The sequence below is a fragment of the Pongo pygmaeus genome, chromosome 10 (assembly GCF_028885625.2).
Source record: "Pongo pygmaeus isolate AG05252 chromosome 10, NHGRI_mPonPyg2-v2.0_pri, whole genome shotgun sequence".
In the NCBI taxonomy this organism is placed as follows: Eukaryota; Metazoa; Chordata; class Mammalia; order Primates; family Hominidae; genus Pongo; species Pongo pygmaeus.
Window position 1 is genome coordinate 78,147,375 of NC_072383.2, and position 13,616 is coordinate 78,160,990.

The window sequence follows — 13,616 nt, forward strand, 5'->3', positions numbered from 1 at the left end:
AATGGTGAGTGGGGAGAGATGTCAGCCCCTAATGGGTTCTAGTCTCATCACACTCATACCTTCCTGATCACAGACCTTTTCTCCCTCTAGTATACTATCTTTGAAGCTGAATCCTTGAGCTTTACAATTTACTGCTTATTAAAGAAGGAGCTTAATAAACATAGGGAAGCATCTAATTTATAGACTAAATGATCATTAGGCCTCTCTTCATATCTAAGGCAAACTTCTTTTGTCTGTGAATTAAAAAAGTCTGAAAATTTTATGTTGGAGGGAGATATCAATTAAAAAAACAGAGTTTGACCTGCAACTAAATCTACAAATCAGGACAGAAAATTGATATTATTTTGTTGTCAAACACCTACATTAGGGAGACTAGAGTTAGAAGACTGGGGGACAAACAAGGAGAGCCTTTTAACGTTCCCTACCTGCAATATTAGCTTATGATGTTTTTGATTATTAAGTGGAAAAAAACGATTTCCCCTTAATCCATAATTTAAACATTACTTCTCAAAAGTGATAAAAATAGCATGTAGGTATTAGTCAAAGATTTGTTTTTTCAAGATTTGGCTGAAAACCAAACTAAAACTTCCATGTGCTCCAATAAACCCAGTGTTTTTCATAGGTTGCTATTTCTAATCCCTGTTGCCATGGTTATGGACTTTACATCAGCAAAAAGGGGATGAGGTACTGAGTGATTTATACCCACTGTTTGATATTTTAAGTGCTTCACCACTGCTCTTTTCCTTTTCTGTAGAAAGTACATAAGGATATTTTTCTCGTAAGGCTTTCAGACCTTCAGATAAAGGAGCTCTCGAAATACAATCCATAAGGAATAAAGCCATAGCCAGTGCTTCCCTGGTAAGTTTTGGGGGATGGAAGTGGCAGCAGTCATAAGAAAGTAAATTGAGAAGTAATGGCAGTTGTCTGTTCTACTGAAAATGGTTTAATGGAAATGAGAGGTTGATGAAGCATTTACAATATAACCTGCAATACAAGGTTGGCGTAGAAAACATTTAAAAATTATAATTAAAATTAAACAGCTCAAGAGTGACCTGTATTTTCTCCCTGTAGCATAATGCTTCCTTTGATAAACCTAAGAACCCCTGGATGTTCACTCAGTTGGAAAAATCAATGGTTTAGTTCCAATCACTTTGCAGAGAGGAAACTGGTGATTTGGATGGTTCCACTCCTGGGCCCGTGTTCTGTGGCTATTATTACTGTTGCTTCACATTAATGGAAATAATTCATTAATTGAAAGTCAGCTCTAAAAGGATCAATTACACACATGGCTCCTGCCCATTTTCTGTTACTCTTGGGCTAAGTTCTCCTGCTTCCTCATGGTTTGGAAGGCAGAAATCCCTTCCATCCATAATTGGCAGGTTTTATAGGTTGAAACCTATGGTTTCAGACAATGGAAGTTTGCTCAAGAACTCAGGACTTTTAGTTGCCCAACTAGTAGCAAGTATTGTTACTTTAAAGTGTAGTTTATTCCAATTCTACTCTTTTAGTTATTTTAAAATATACAGTAAATTATTGTTAACTATGGTTGCCCTATTAAGCCACCGAACACTAGACCTTACTTCTCCTAACAACAACAACAACAAAAAAAGATAAATGCTTGAAGTGATGGATACCCCAATTACTTCAATTTGATCATTATACATTATATCTTTTTATCTAAATATCATATGTACCCCATAAATATGTATGACTTATGTATCCATAATAATCAAAAATTAAAAAATTTTTAAAAATGTAGTTTATACAAAGCTTATTAATAGTGGAGGCTCATATAAACCCATATAATTGATTTCAACTTTATAAAACACATTGTTTTTCAAATTGCTAGAAAGTATTACATGAATTCACTCTGTTAATCTGTGTTTAGGTGTTACGAGAAACTGGCCACAGGGTCAGTACTTTATAGACATTAACCTCTTTTCTTTTTCTTTCAAGCTGGTATTGGGGGTGGGAGACATTATTACAACTCCAGAATGTTTATGCAAAGGAAGAATGATTCAGACTGGCTGTAGACGTTGTGCTAAGATTTATTCATCTTAATGAATAAATCCTTTCCTACTTTTGTTTTTCCAGTTCCTCAACTTTCACTTTTTTTTCCCATGTGTTTCCCATTTCAAATGGAGAAAATGCTAGTACATTTTAACAAAATTCTTTGCAGTTGTCAAGGCTTAGTATATTAAGGAATTTATTCTATTTTTTAAAAGCCTGTATTCTTGTAGCACTGGGTTCATAGTACTGATCAAGCATTTAAATAAGAACTTGAAAATTTTGTAATTCCAGCATGCTGGTGAATAAACATGCAATGAAAGGTAAAATAAAAAGCCTCAATTTAAAAAAGTGAGCTTCTGTTGCTGTGATTCAAATGTTTGCTTTAAAAGCACTTAAGATGTTCCTGCAGAATCTCTTGCTTTTTCTCTTTAACAAATCCTGCTTGCTCCTCCTACGTGAAAGGTTGATGTTACCGCAAGAGTTCAAATAAAATGGTGTGGTACAAGTTAGTACAGGCCTCATGGCTCTAAGTTCTTTTTGTGGTGGTAAGTGGGTGGAATATGTATCCAGTTTTTTAGCACAAAGAATTTTAAGTGCTCTTAATATTTGAGTGTAAGAATTAAGGTAGTCACACACACTTCCTCATTCTCCTGAACATCCTCCTTTCTGGCTTTATGGCTCTTGGATAGGTGCCAAAAATGGAAGGCTGAGTGGAGACTGTTTTATCTCTTTTCAGCCTATGTTCTATCACAACTGCATTATAATTCAATTAATGTAAAATAAGACAAATAATTATATGATAGCTTTGTTCTAACATATTCATCATGTAGAGCGATAGCATAATAGGGAACAGTTTTTAAATATAGTGCCTAGTCCAGTATCTATGTTATATCATATAATCATCACAGTAAGTATAAAAGCAGTTTTTTTTAAAAAATCCTCATTTAATAGATGAAGAAACTGAGTCTCACACTCCTAAAGCAACTTTTCCAAGGGCACAGAACTAATTATAAGAGAAACTTGAGATTGGGATCTGTTTACTTGAGCCCACACCATACCTGTAAAGGGGGGAAATTGCTGTAGGTGAAGTGTTGTGGTATTGATGTCCTCGTTGTAATTAAACAGAAAATACTTTGGGAAGAGCTCCAATATTAATCTGTTCCATTTCACATTTTTTATTCTGGAGAAAGAGTGTTTGGTCTCCAAGGATCAATTGAATCAAGAAATGTTCTTAATTCTGAAATGTAACCTTATGTTCTCTTATGCAACAATTTTTCCAATCCAGGCTTCTATTAATTCCAGACCTATGAATCCACTAGTTAATAAATCCACTCAAACTCAATACAAGTAGGATGCAGAATGCAGTGGTTGAGGGACTGTGCACTTACTAACTGTGTGACTGAGCAACTTACTTAACTCCCTGGGACTCTGTTTCCTCTTAAGTAAACTAGGGAATGTATAGAATCTATCTCACAGACTTGCTATGATCTATCAATCAGCTTATTTATCTATCTATCTTACTTACCATTGATATATCCATTGCACCTAGAACAGTGCCAGGAACAGAGCCATTCCTGTATATTATCATCAATTAAATGTCCTTGTGGCTTTTCCCTCAATGGTAGACCTTTTCATGTGTTCCTTGTATGAACTGCACCAGCATGCAATTGCCTAGTAGTCCAAGCCAGGGGACTGGGCATCAGCTTTTATTCCTTTTCCTCCTTCACCCCTATGTCCACTTGATTACCAAGTCCCGTTGATTTTAGCTTTAAGTATTTCTTGAACCGGCTACTTCTCTACATCTCCACTGTCACCCCTCTAATTGTAGATACAGTCTCTTTATCTTGATTACTTAAACAGCCTTCCTGATGGTCTCTTCCCTTCAATTTTCCCCCACTCTCAATTGTATCTATCCCCCTCACTATAGTCAGGGTGGTTGAAAAAGATGTCAGACTGTGTTCCTCCTTAGCTTTTAAGGTTTCCTGTTATTTCTTAAGGTATATTCTAAAACTTTAATAAAGTCCTACTGATGGATGGACTTTCCCAGAGTTGTCTCTTACCAACTCTTTACTCTTGGAGCTCTAGTCATAAGGATCTTCTTTTGTTTTCTTGCAGGCTTCACATTCCTTTTGACTGTGGCATCTTCTCACTTGCTGTCTCTATGCCAGAATGTTGTCCCTTCTCTTCCCATAGTTAATTCTTATGAATTCTTCAAGAGTCAGCTCAAATATCACTTTCTTGACCCCATGGCTAAATTGGATCTGTTATATATTCAAATCACTCTACTTTTCTTTCATAGCACTCATTGAAAATGTAATTGAATAATTAGTTATCTTGTGTGTTAGAATGCAGGCTCCATAAAAGCTGTCCTGTCACTGCTGTATACGTACCACCTAGCAGAGTGCCTTGCACACAGTTGGCATTCAATATTTATTGCATGACTTTCTCCATTTAGGAACATAGTAATAGCTGAATAATATGGAAATACTGCTAGTATTATTCTAAAAATGCCTATACCTTTGCAAACATTCACACAACTATTTGAAAAAGAAAAATGGGCCTGTAATGATGTAACTGTTTTCAAGATAATATTATATTCTAGACACCTGATAACTGATAACTTTTGCCTTGTTTCTGAAGACTCATCAGTACTATTTAAAATGTGATTGATCTTTTGTGGCCAGGGGTCAAAATATTTATTTCATAAAGAAAATAACTTGATCTTTTCCCTGTTGACTTAACCCCAACACCTACAGAAGTTGGGCTGCAAAGATCAGAATTCCCAATATTCATTTCTATTTTAACCTGAAGATGATTAATGAGGCATGAAGGTGTTAAGCCATGTGCTAGATGCTGTAAGGGATTCAGTGATGTATGAGGCAAGGAACCTACTCTGAAAGCAGCTTACAAGCTAACACAGGAGATGGGAGTACTTTGGGATTTGAATACCCAAAATGCAGTAGACTTGTGATGGGGCCAGGATCCAGTGAGAAACATCCCAATCTCACATCTCTCCCATATCCAGATTGTTGGGAAGACTGAACGCTTAGAAAAGCCACAAACCTCAAGCTTTTCCATTTCTCAACCCTTATTGCTTATTAGAATCACTGGGGGAGCTTTAAAAAATGGATACTTAGGCCCTGCCTCAGACCAATTAAATTGCCAAGAGAGGCATGTTCTCTCCTGTGTATGGTAGCAAGCACTCACCTAACTTGGGGAAGGACCCAACTCACTTAGCTAGCTAGTGCTGAGGATACACTTAATAATTGAGTGGATACAGTGCCTTAGTTCTTCATTGTCTTCCTTATTTTCTCAAGAAGGCATAGGTTGGAGAGGTGAGAGCATGTCAAGGGGGTGAGAGCAGTGTTGTAGGGGTGGGAGAGAGCTGCCTAGTTGGGCACATTTTAAGTGCAAGGCATTATTGTAGGTATCTATAGCTTGTCACACAAAAGATTTAGTAAGGATCGTGTATCATCAATCTTTTAAAGAAATCTGGTAAATTCATAATTTTTATTATGAACCAAAACATACTCAAAAATAAAAACTGGCCTGGCACAGTGGCTCATGCCTGTAATCACAGCACTTTGGAAGGCTGAGGCGGGTGGATCACCTGAGTTCGGGAGTTCGACACCTGCCTGACCAACATGAAGAAACTCTGTCTCTACTAAAAATTCAACAGATTAGCCAGACGTGGTGGTGCATGCCTGTAATCCCAGCTACTTGGGAGGCCCAGGCAGGAGAATCGTTTGAACCAGGCAGGTGGGGGTTGCGGTGAGCCGAGATTGCACCATTGCACTCTGCACTCCAGCCTGGGCAACAAGAGCAAAACTCTGTCTCAAAAAACAAAACAAAACAAACAAACAAACAAAAAATCTGAAATTTAGAAAGTATGCTGAGAAAAAAAAACATGACTAAATTAGCAATTTCCTATCTTTGGGTAAAATTCATTTAAAACTATTCTAAGAACATAAGCAATAGCAGTAAGTGTGAGTTTAAAACATATGTGGAGAAAAAGTCACATCAAAATAAATTCAGTCATCACTCAATTATAAAATGGTACGGGTAAAAGGGAACCTATGGTTCATTCTTTATTTTAAAATTAAGGCCCAAAGAAGTTTGATTACCTGCCTAAGGTCACACAGCTAGCTATTTTGAGAAAGTTTCTCATATCCTAGCTACATTTCGGAAATAAAAGGAAATAGTAATATAAATTTAGAAGATGTTATTTCAGGATAACCTGCAGATTTTTATCTTTGTACCATATATTATTATTGTTCTTGGGCAATATCTAAATTGTTCTAATTAAGACCCTTTTCACCTGAAGAGTGAAAATTATTGATGCTTTTAGCCCAGTCTATATAAATGTTTAAATATATATCAAGAATTATAAGTATCATGAACCTTGATGTTAATACAATAATATTTTTCATCTCTGCTTCCCAACTCTTGCCTTTCCCATCATACTCCCCTTTACCCATTCAGACTTTTTGATTTTGGATAAGAAGTGGTAAATTGGTATCCCTGGCATGACTACATTTAAATAACTATATCTGAAGATTGTTTTATGGAAAAGTTTATAAAGCACTGGAACTTTGCTGTCAATACCTGACAGTGTACCCACTGGAAATCATCAAAGGCTTCATTCCAAAAGATACTGGGAAAAAACATCAACCATTTGCAGATAAAAACATTTCCATAAAAACATGAGCAAACTATTTTTTGGATCTGTTCAGATTTAATTGTGAGACCAAATGTCATATGACATCACCAAAAACAAAAAGGGATAATTCCAAGATCTACAAGGATGAGCGGGCACAAATCACAACTGCTGCAGTATATCGACTAAAACATTTGTTGACTCCAAAGCCATTGTGCCCCATTCGGATATTATTCTCAGATGTTTCCATTCGGTATTTGTGTGTGGACACATTTATGCGTGAAATGGTGAAGGAAGATTCTTCACCTCTTAGCAGATTTATCTTCTCATGAAATCATTTTTTCCTGCCTTCATTTGGTAGAGGGTGGCTTTCACACTACCAGAAACTACCTCATGCTGATGCTGTTATATTTCAGTCTTCACAGACTATGTCCCGGGTCCCAAGTCACTAGACTGGTAATTTGTTTTAGGGTTATTTCTCAATGGTTTGACAATCACCTGTGTATTTGTTTTATCTCTCCAGAGATTGAATGTCCACTTTTCTTGTTTTCTGTTCCTCTTTTTTTCTTGATATATTTTTTGGTAATTCCTTTTCTGTTCTTCTCCATATGTTTCCTAAACTGATTATTAGATTTTCAGGCAACTGGCACATATTATAACAGGAGTTGAAGGCTTTTGCAGCCATCTCGTGAAACATACACACACACATACACACTTGTGTGCACATGCACACAATCCTATATCCCTTGCCTTATTAGTACTCATAATGTATGATTCTCTGGATTGCATTATTCCATATTTTATAACTGCTTCAGCTATATTTAATTAATCATACTGTATAGAAAGCAATGCAACAGTGGCCATTAAATTCTTTTATTTGTTACGCCTATCCTACTTAGTTTAGTTTTATCAATTCAGCAGTGAAATGTATGACAATATTTATTAGTACTATGTTTTTTCTTTTTTATTTAAATTAGTACTATGTTTTTGAAGCATTTTTTTTTTGCTTTGGTTAATTTGCTAAAAATTTTAATGAATTACCAATTTGACAAATTTACAAAGAGTTTACATGTACCAAAAATGTGTGTCTTTTAACCATTTATAAATTTTATAGTAATTTATATTGAATAGAATGATTTATCATCTGTCTGATATTGGCTGGGCTTGCTCAGGCGTCTGGGATCAGCTGGCAGATCAATTGTAAACTGACTGGCCTAGAATGGCTATACTAGTTTCCTATTTCTGCTGTAACAAATTATCTCACACTTAATGAAATGTTATTCAAAGAGTTAAAAGCAACAAGCCTTTTGGAACTTAAACAAATTTATAAGCAAAAAGCAGCCCCATTAAAAGGTGGGCAAAGGACATAACAGACATTTTTCAAAAGAAGGCATACATGGGGCTAACAACCATATGAAAAAATGCTCAACATGACTAATCATTAGAGAAATGCAAATGAAAACCACAATGGGATACCATCTCACATCAGTCAGAATTTTTGGCTATTATTAAAGTGAAAAAATTAAAGTGAAAAAATGACAGATGCTAGTGAGGTTGTGGAGAAGAGGAAATGCTTATACATTGCTGGTGGGGATGTAAATTAGTTTAGCCATTTTCTTAAAGCAGTGTGGTGGTTTCTCAAAGAACTTAAAACAGAATTACCATTCGACCCAGCAAGCCCCTTATTTGGTATATACCCAAAAGAATACAAATCATTCTACCATAAAGACACATGTACATATATGTTCATTGCAGCACTGTTTACAAAAACAAAGACATGGAATCAACCTAAAGGCCCATCAGTGGTAGATTAGATAAAGAAAATATGATACATATACACCATGGAATACTACATAGCCATAAAAAAGCAAGATCATGCCCTTTGCAGCAACATGATGGAGCTGGAGGCCATTATCCTAAGCAAACTAATGCAGGAACAGAAAACCAAATACCATATGTTCTCATTTATAAATGGGAGCTAAGTAACAAGAACACATGGACACGAAGAGGGAAATAACAGACACTGGGGCCTATTTGAGAGTGGAGGGTGGGAGGAGGAAGAGGATCAAAAAACTATCTATTAGGTACTATGTTTATTACCTGGGTGATGAAATAATCTGTACACCAAACCCCATGACACGCAGTTTACCTATATAACAAACCTGCACATGTACCCCAAAACTAAAATAAAAGTTAAAAAGAAATAAGCCTTTTGTAAGTTGCTAATATCAGGAAGTGGCAAATAGATTTATTTTTACATTTAGTCATTAATCTAATTGATTTTCTGTAAACTGGCTTTAGAACATTGGATTTTTGTCATATTGACTTGCTTCTTTTTCAAATGGATTATGTCATTTGAATTTTGCAGCAATTCTGATTAATTTTTCTGCAATAATTCAGAATAATTGTTCTTTCTGTAGTGGTAAGTGGTAAGTGGGTGGAATACATTTCTAGTTTTTTTTTTTTAACACAAACAATGCTAAGCACTTAAATCATATCAAGAGGCATTTGTCCCAAATTGGTGATGTGAAATTTGATTACTTGGCTAAAGTGACATTTGCTAGATATTTTCATTGTTACTTGTTTTCTCTTTGCAATTTATGGCAATCTATGTGGGAGATACTTTGAGAATGTGTCAGTATCCTGTATCTTAAATTTTCACCCAATGCTTTTAGCATCTATTGATGACTTTTGCTTGAATCAATTATTAAATTGGTGGTTTTCTAATTCTAACATTTGTTAGCTGACATTCTTCTATAAAGACGTTCTCCCCCACCTCCTTTCTTTAGTAACACTCTGGACACATGGATTTAAAAAAAAAAAAATATATATATACATATATAATTTACGGTTATCATTATTCTTTGCTCAAATTATTCCAGATTTGGCTTTAAGACAGCTCTTATATCTTTCTGACTCATCACCAGTCTTTAACCTCTTTTCTCTTTTATGACACATGGAAAAAATATGCTCTAGGCTCATCTTGTGCTTCTTCTGCCGCAACTTTAGAATCATTAATTTCTTTAAGAAGACTGAGTATGGAATGATATTTAGAAACAAAAATCTAAAACTAAATGTTTTCATTGCTATGAAGCTATTGTTACTTCCAGGCCCTTGCCAAGGTCAGAGCTCAAAATGTATCAAAATAAAATATGAGTTTGTATTGACATGAATTCTATTTTAAATCAAACAACACAGGGTTCTTTCTCTATTTGTTATTTGTATCTTCTTTTTCATTTGGAGAGATATGTGGTTTCCCAAACATTAATATCTTTACTGGTGTACTTTATCATGCCATTTGAAATTCATAGTATCTTATTTTACTTTGTCTCTGAGTTATGCTGTATCTATGCATTGTGAGAAATTTTCTCTGCCACTGTTGTTGATCCATGTGATTTATTTGAAGGATATTTATACAGGTTTGGATGAAAGAGGATTTCATTATTTAGAGGGGACACAGAACACTTTAACACTAGCTTTCAAAGCTTTTAGAGCTCAAAGGGATCCATGTCTCTTCAATTTATTTCATTATTGGCCAGTAACACCTGATTGGCCACATCCAATATCAAAGGATGAGAGAAGTGCAAATGTACCACATGCCTAGAAGGATAACTGGAATAGCACTTATGACTGATGACCACCACATTAGTCTTTATTCTTTTTTTTTTTAGATATGAAAGTGAATATGTATTTAGAATAAGAAAAGAAATTACAACAAAATATAAAATTTTTAAAGCTGACAATTATCACAAACATCACAAAATCTAGTAAATTACCTTACACACTCCTATAATACTTAAATTTTTTAAATTATACCTTAAGTTCTGGGATACATGTGCAGAACATGCAGGTTTGTTGCATAGGTATACATGTGCAATGGTAGTTTGCTGCACCCATCAACCTGTCATCTACATTAGGTTTTTTCTTTTTTTTCTTTTTGAGATGGAGTCTCGCTCTATGCCCAGGCTGGAGTGCAGTGGCACCATCTTGGCTCACTGCAAGCTTCGCCTCCTGGGTTCACACCATTCTCCTGTCTCAGCCTCCCTAGTAGCTGGGACTACAGGCGCCTGCCCCCACGCCCTGCTAATTTTTTGTATTTTTAGTAGAGACAGGGTTTCACCGTGTTAGCCAGGATGGTCTCAATCTCCTGAGCTCAGGATCCACCTGCCTTGGCCTCCCAAAGTGCTGGGATTACGGGTGTCAGCCACCGTGTCCGGCCTACATTAGGTATTTCTCCTAATGCTATCCCTCCCCTAATGCTCCCCACCACCTGAAAGGCCCCGGTGTGTGATGTTCCCCTCCCTGTGCCCATGTGTTCTCATTTTCAACACCTACTTATGAGTGAGAACATGCGGTTTTTGGTTTTCTGTTCCTGTGTTAGTTTGCTGAGAATGATGGTTTCCAGCTTCATCCATGTCCCTGAAAAAGACATGAACTCATTCTTTTTTATGGCTGCATAGTATTCCATGGTGTATTTGTGCCACATTTTCTTTATCCAGTCTACCGTTGATGAACATTTGGGTTGGTTCCAAGTCTTTGCTATTGTGAATAGTGCTGTGATAAACATACGTGTGCATGTGTCTTTACAGTAGAATGATTTATAATCCTTTGGATATATCCCCAGTAATGGGATTGCTGGGTCAAATGGTATTTCTAGTTCTGGATCTTTGAGGAATTGCCACACTGTCTTCCACAATGGTTGAACTAATTTACACTCCCATCAACAGTGTAAAGGCATTCCTATTTCTCCACATCCTCTCCAGCGTCTGTTTCCAGGCTTTTTAATGATTGCCATTCTAACTGGTGTGAAATGATATCTCATTGTGGTTTTAATTTACATTTCTCTAATGACCAGTGATGACGAGCTTTTTTTCATATGTTTGTTGGCTGCATGGCTGCATAAATGTGTTCTTTTGAGAAGTGTCTCTTCATATCCTTTGCCCACTTTTTGATGGGGTTATTTTTTCTTGTAAATTTGTTTAAGTTCCTTGTGGATTCTGGATATTAGACTTTTGTCAGATGGATAGATTGCAAAAATTTTCTCCCATTCTGTAGGTTGCCTGTTCACTCCAATGATAGTTTCTTTTGCAGAAGCTCTCTAGTTTAATTAGATCCCATTTGTCAATCTTGGCTCTTGTTGCCATTGCTTTTGGTGTTTTAGTCATGAAGTCTTTGCCCATGCCTGTATCCTGAATGGTATTGCTTAGGTTTTCTTCTAAAGTTTTTATGGTTTTAGGTCTTACATTTAAATCTTTTATCCAGCTTGAGTTGATTTTTGTATAAGCAGTAAGGAAGGGGTCCAGTTTCAGTTTTCTGCATATGGCTAGCTAGTTTTCCCAACACCATTTATTAAATAGAGAATCCTTTCACCATTGCTTGTTTTTGTCAGGTTTGTCAAAGATCAGATGGATGTAGATGTGTGGTGTTACTTCTGAGGCCTCTGTTCTGTTCCATTGGTCTATATATCTGTTTTTGTATCAGTACTATGCTGTTTTGGTTACTGCAGTCTTGTAGTGTAGTTTGAAGTCAGGTAGCGTGATGCCTCCACCTTTGTTCTTTTTGCTTAGGATTGTCTTGGCTATACAGGCTCTTTTTTGGTTCCATATGAAATTTGAAGTAGTGGCTTCTAATTCTGTGAAGATAGTCAATGGTAGCTTGATGGGGATAACATTGAATCCATAAATTACTTTGGGCAGTATGGCCATTTTCACTATATTGATTCTTTCTATCCATGAGCATAGAATGTTTTTCCATTTGTTTGTGTCCTCTCTTATTTCCTTGAGCAGTGGTTTGTAGTTCTCCTTGAAGAGGTCCTTCACATCCCTTGTAAGTTGTATTCCTAGTTATTTTATTCTCTGTGTAGCAATTGTGAATGGGAGTTTGCTTATTATTTGGCTCTTTGTTTGTCTATAATTGGTGTATAGGAATGCTTGTGATTTTTGCACACTGATTTTGTATCCTGAGACTTTGCTAAAATTCCTTATCAGCTTAAGGAGTTTTGGGGCTGAGACTGTGGGATTTTCTAAATATACAATCATGTCATCTAAAACAGAGATAATTTGACTTCATCTCTTCCTATTTGAATACCTTTTATTTTCTGTTGCCTGATTGCCCTAGCCAGAACTTCCAGTACTATGTGAAATAGAAGTGATGAGAGAGGGCATTCTTGTCTTGTGCCAGTTTTCAAACAGAATGCTTCCAGCTTTTGCCCATTCAGTATGGTATTGGCTGTGGGTTTGTCATAAAGAACTTTTATTATGTTCATATATCTTCCATCAATAGCTAGTTTATTGAGTGTTTTTAGCATGAAGGGGTGTTGAATTTTATTGAAGGCCTTTTCTGCATCTATCGAGATAATCATGTGGTTTTTGTCATTGTTTCTGTTTATGTGATGGATTACGTTTTTTGATTTTTGTATGTTGAGCCAGCCTTGTATCCCAGGGGTGAAGCCAACTTGACTGTGGTGGATAAGCTTTTTGATGTGTTGATGGCTTCAGTTTGCCAGTATTTTATTGAGGATTTTTGCACTGATGTTCATCAGGGATATTGGCCTGAAATTTTCTTTTTTTTTTTGTTGTGTCTCTGCCAGGTTTTGGTATCAGGATGATGCTGGCCTCATAACATGAGTTGTGGAGGATTCCCTCTTTTTCTATTGTTTGGAATAGTTTCAGAAGGAATGGTACCAGCTCATCTTTGGACCTCTGTTGGAATTCAGCTGTGAATCTGTCTGGTCCTGGACTTTTTTTGGCTGGTAGGCTATTAATTACTGTCTCAATTTCAGAACTTGTTATTGGTCTATTCAGGGATTTGACTTCTTCCTGGTTTAGTCTTGGGAAGGTGTATGTGTCCAGGAATTTATCCATTTCTTGTAGATTTTCCAGTTTATTTGTGTAGTGGTGTCTATAGTATTCTCTGATGGCAGGTTGTATTTCTATGGGATCAGTGGTGA

The 13,616-nt window shown here is 36.2% G+C and overlaps 1 protein-coding gene across 1 annotated transcript in view; it reads left to right on the plus strand.

Moving 5' to 3' along the window:
- Positions 1-789: 789 nt before the first annotated feature.
- OTOGL (otogelin like) overlaps positions 790-13,616 on the plus strand; it is a 289,364-nt gene continuing 276,537 nt past the window's right edge. The window contains exon 1 of the mRNA XM_054443471.1: positions 790-858. The gene's annotated coding sequence lies outside the window, so the exon portion shown is untranslated. The remainder of the gene's footprint in view (positions 859-13,616) is intronic.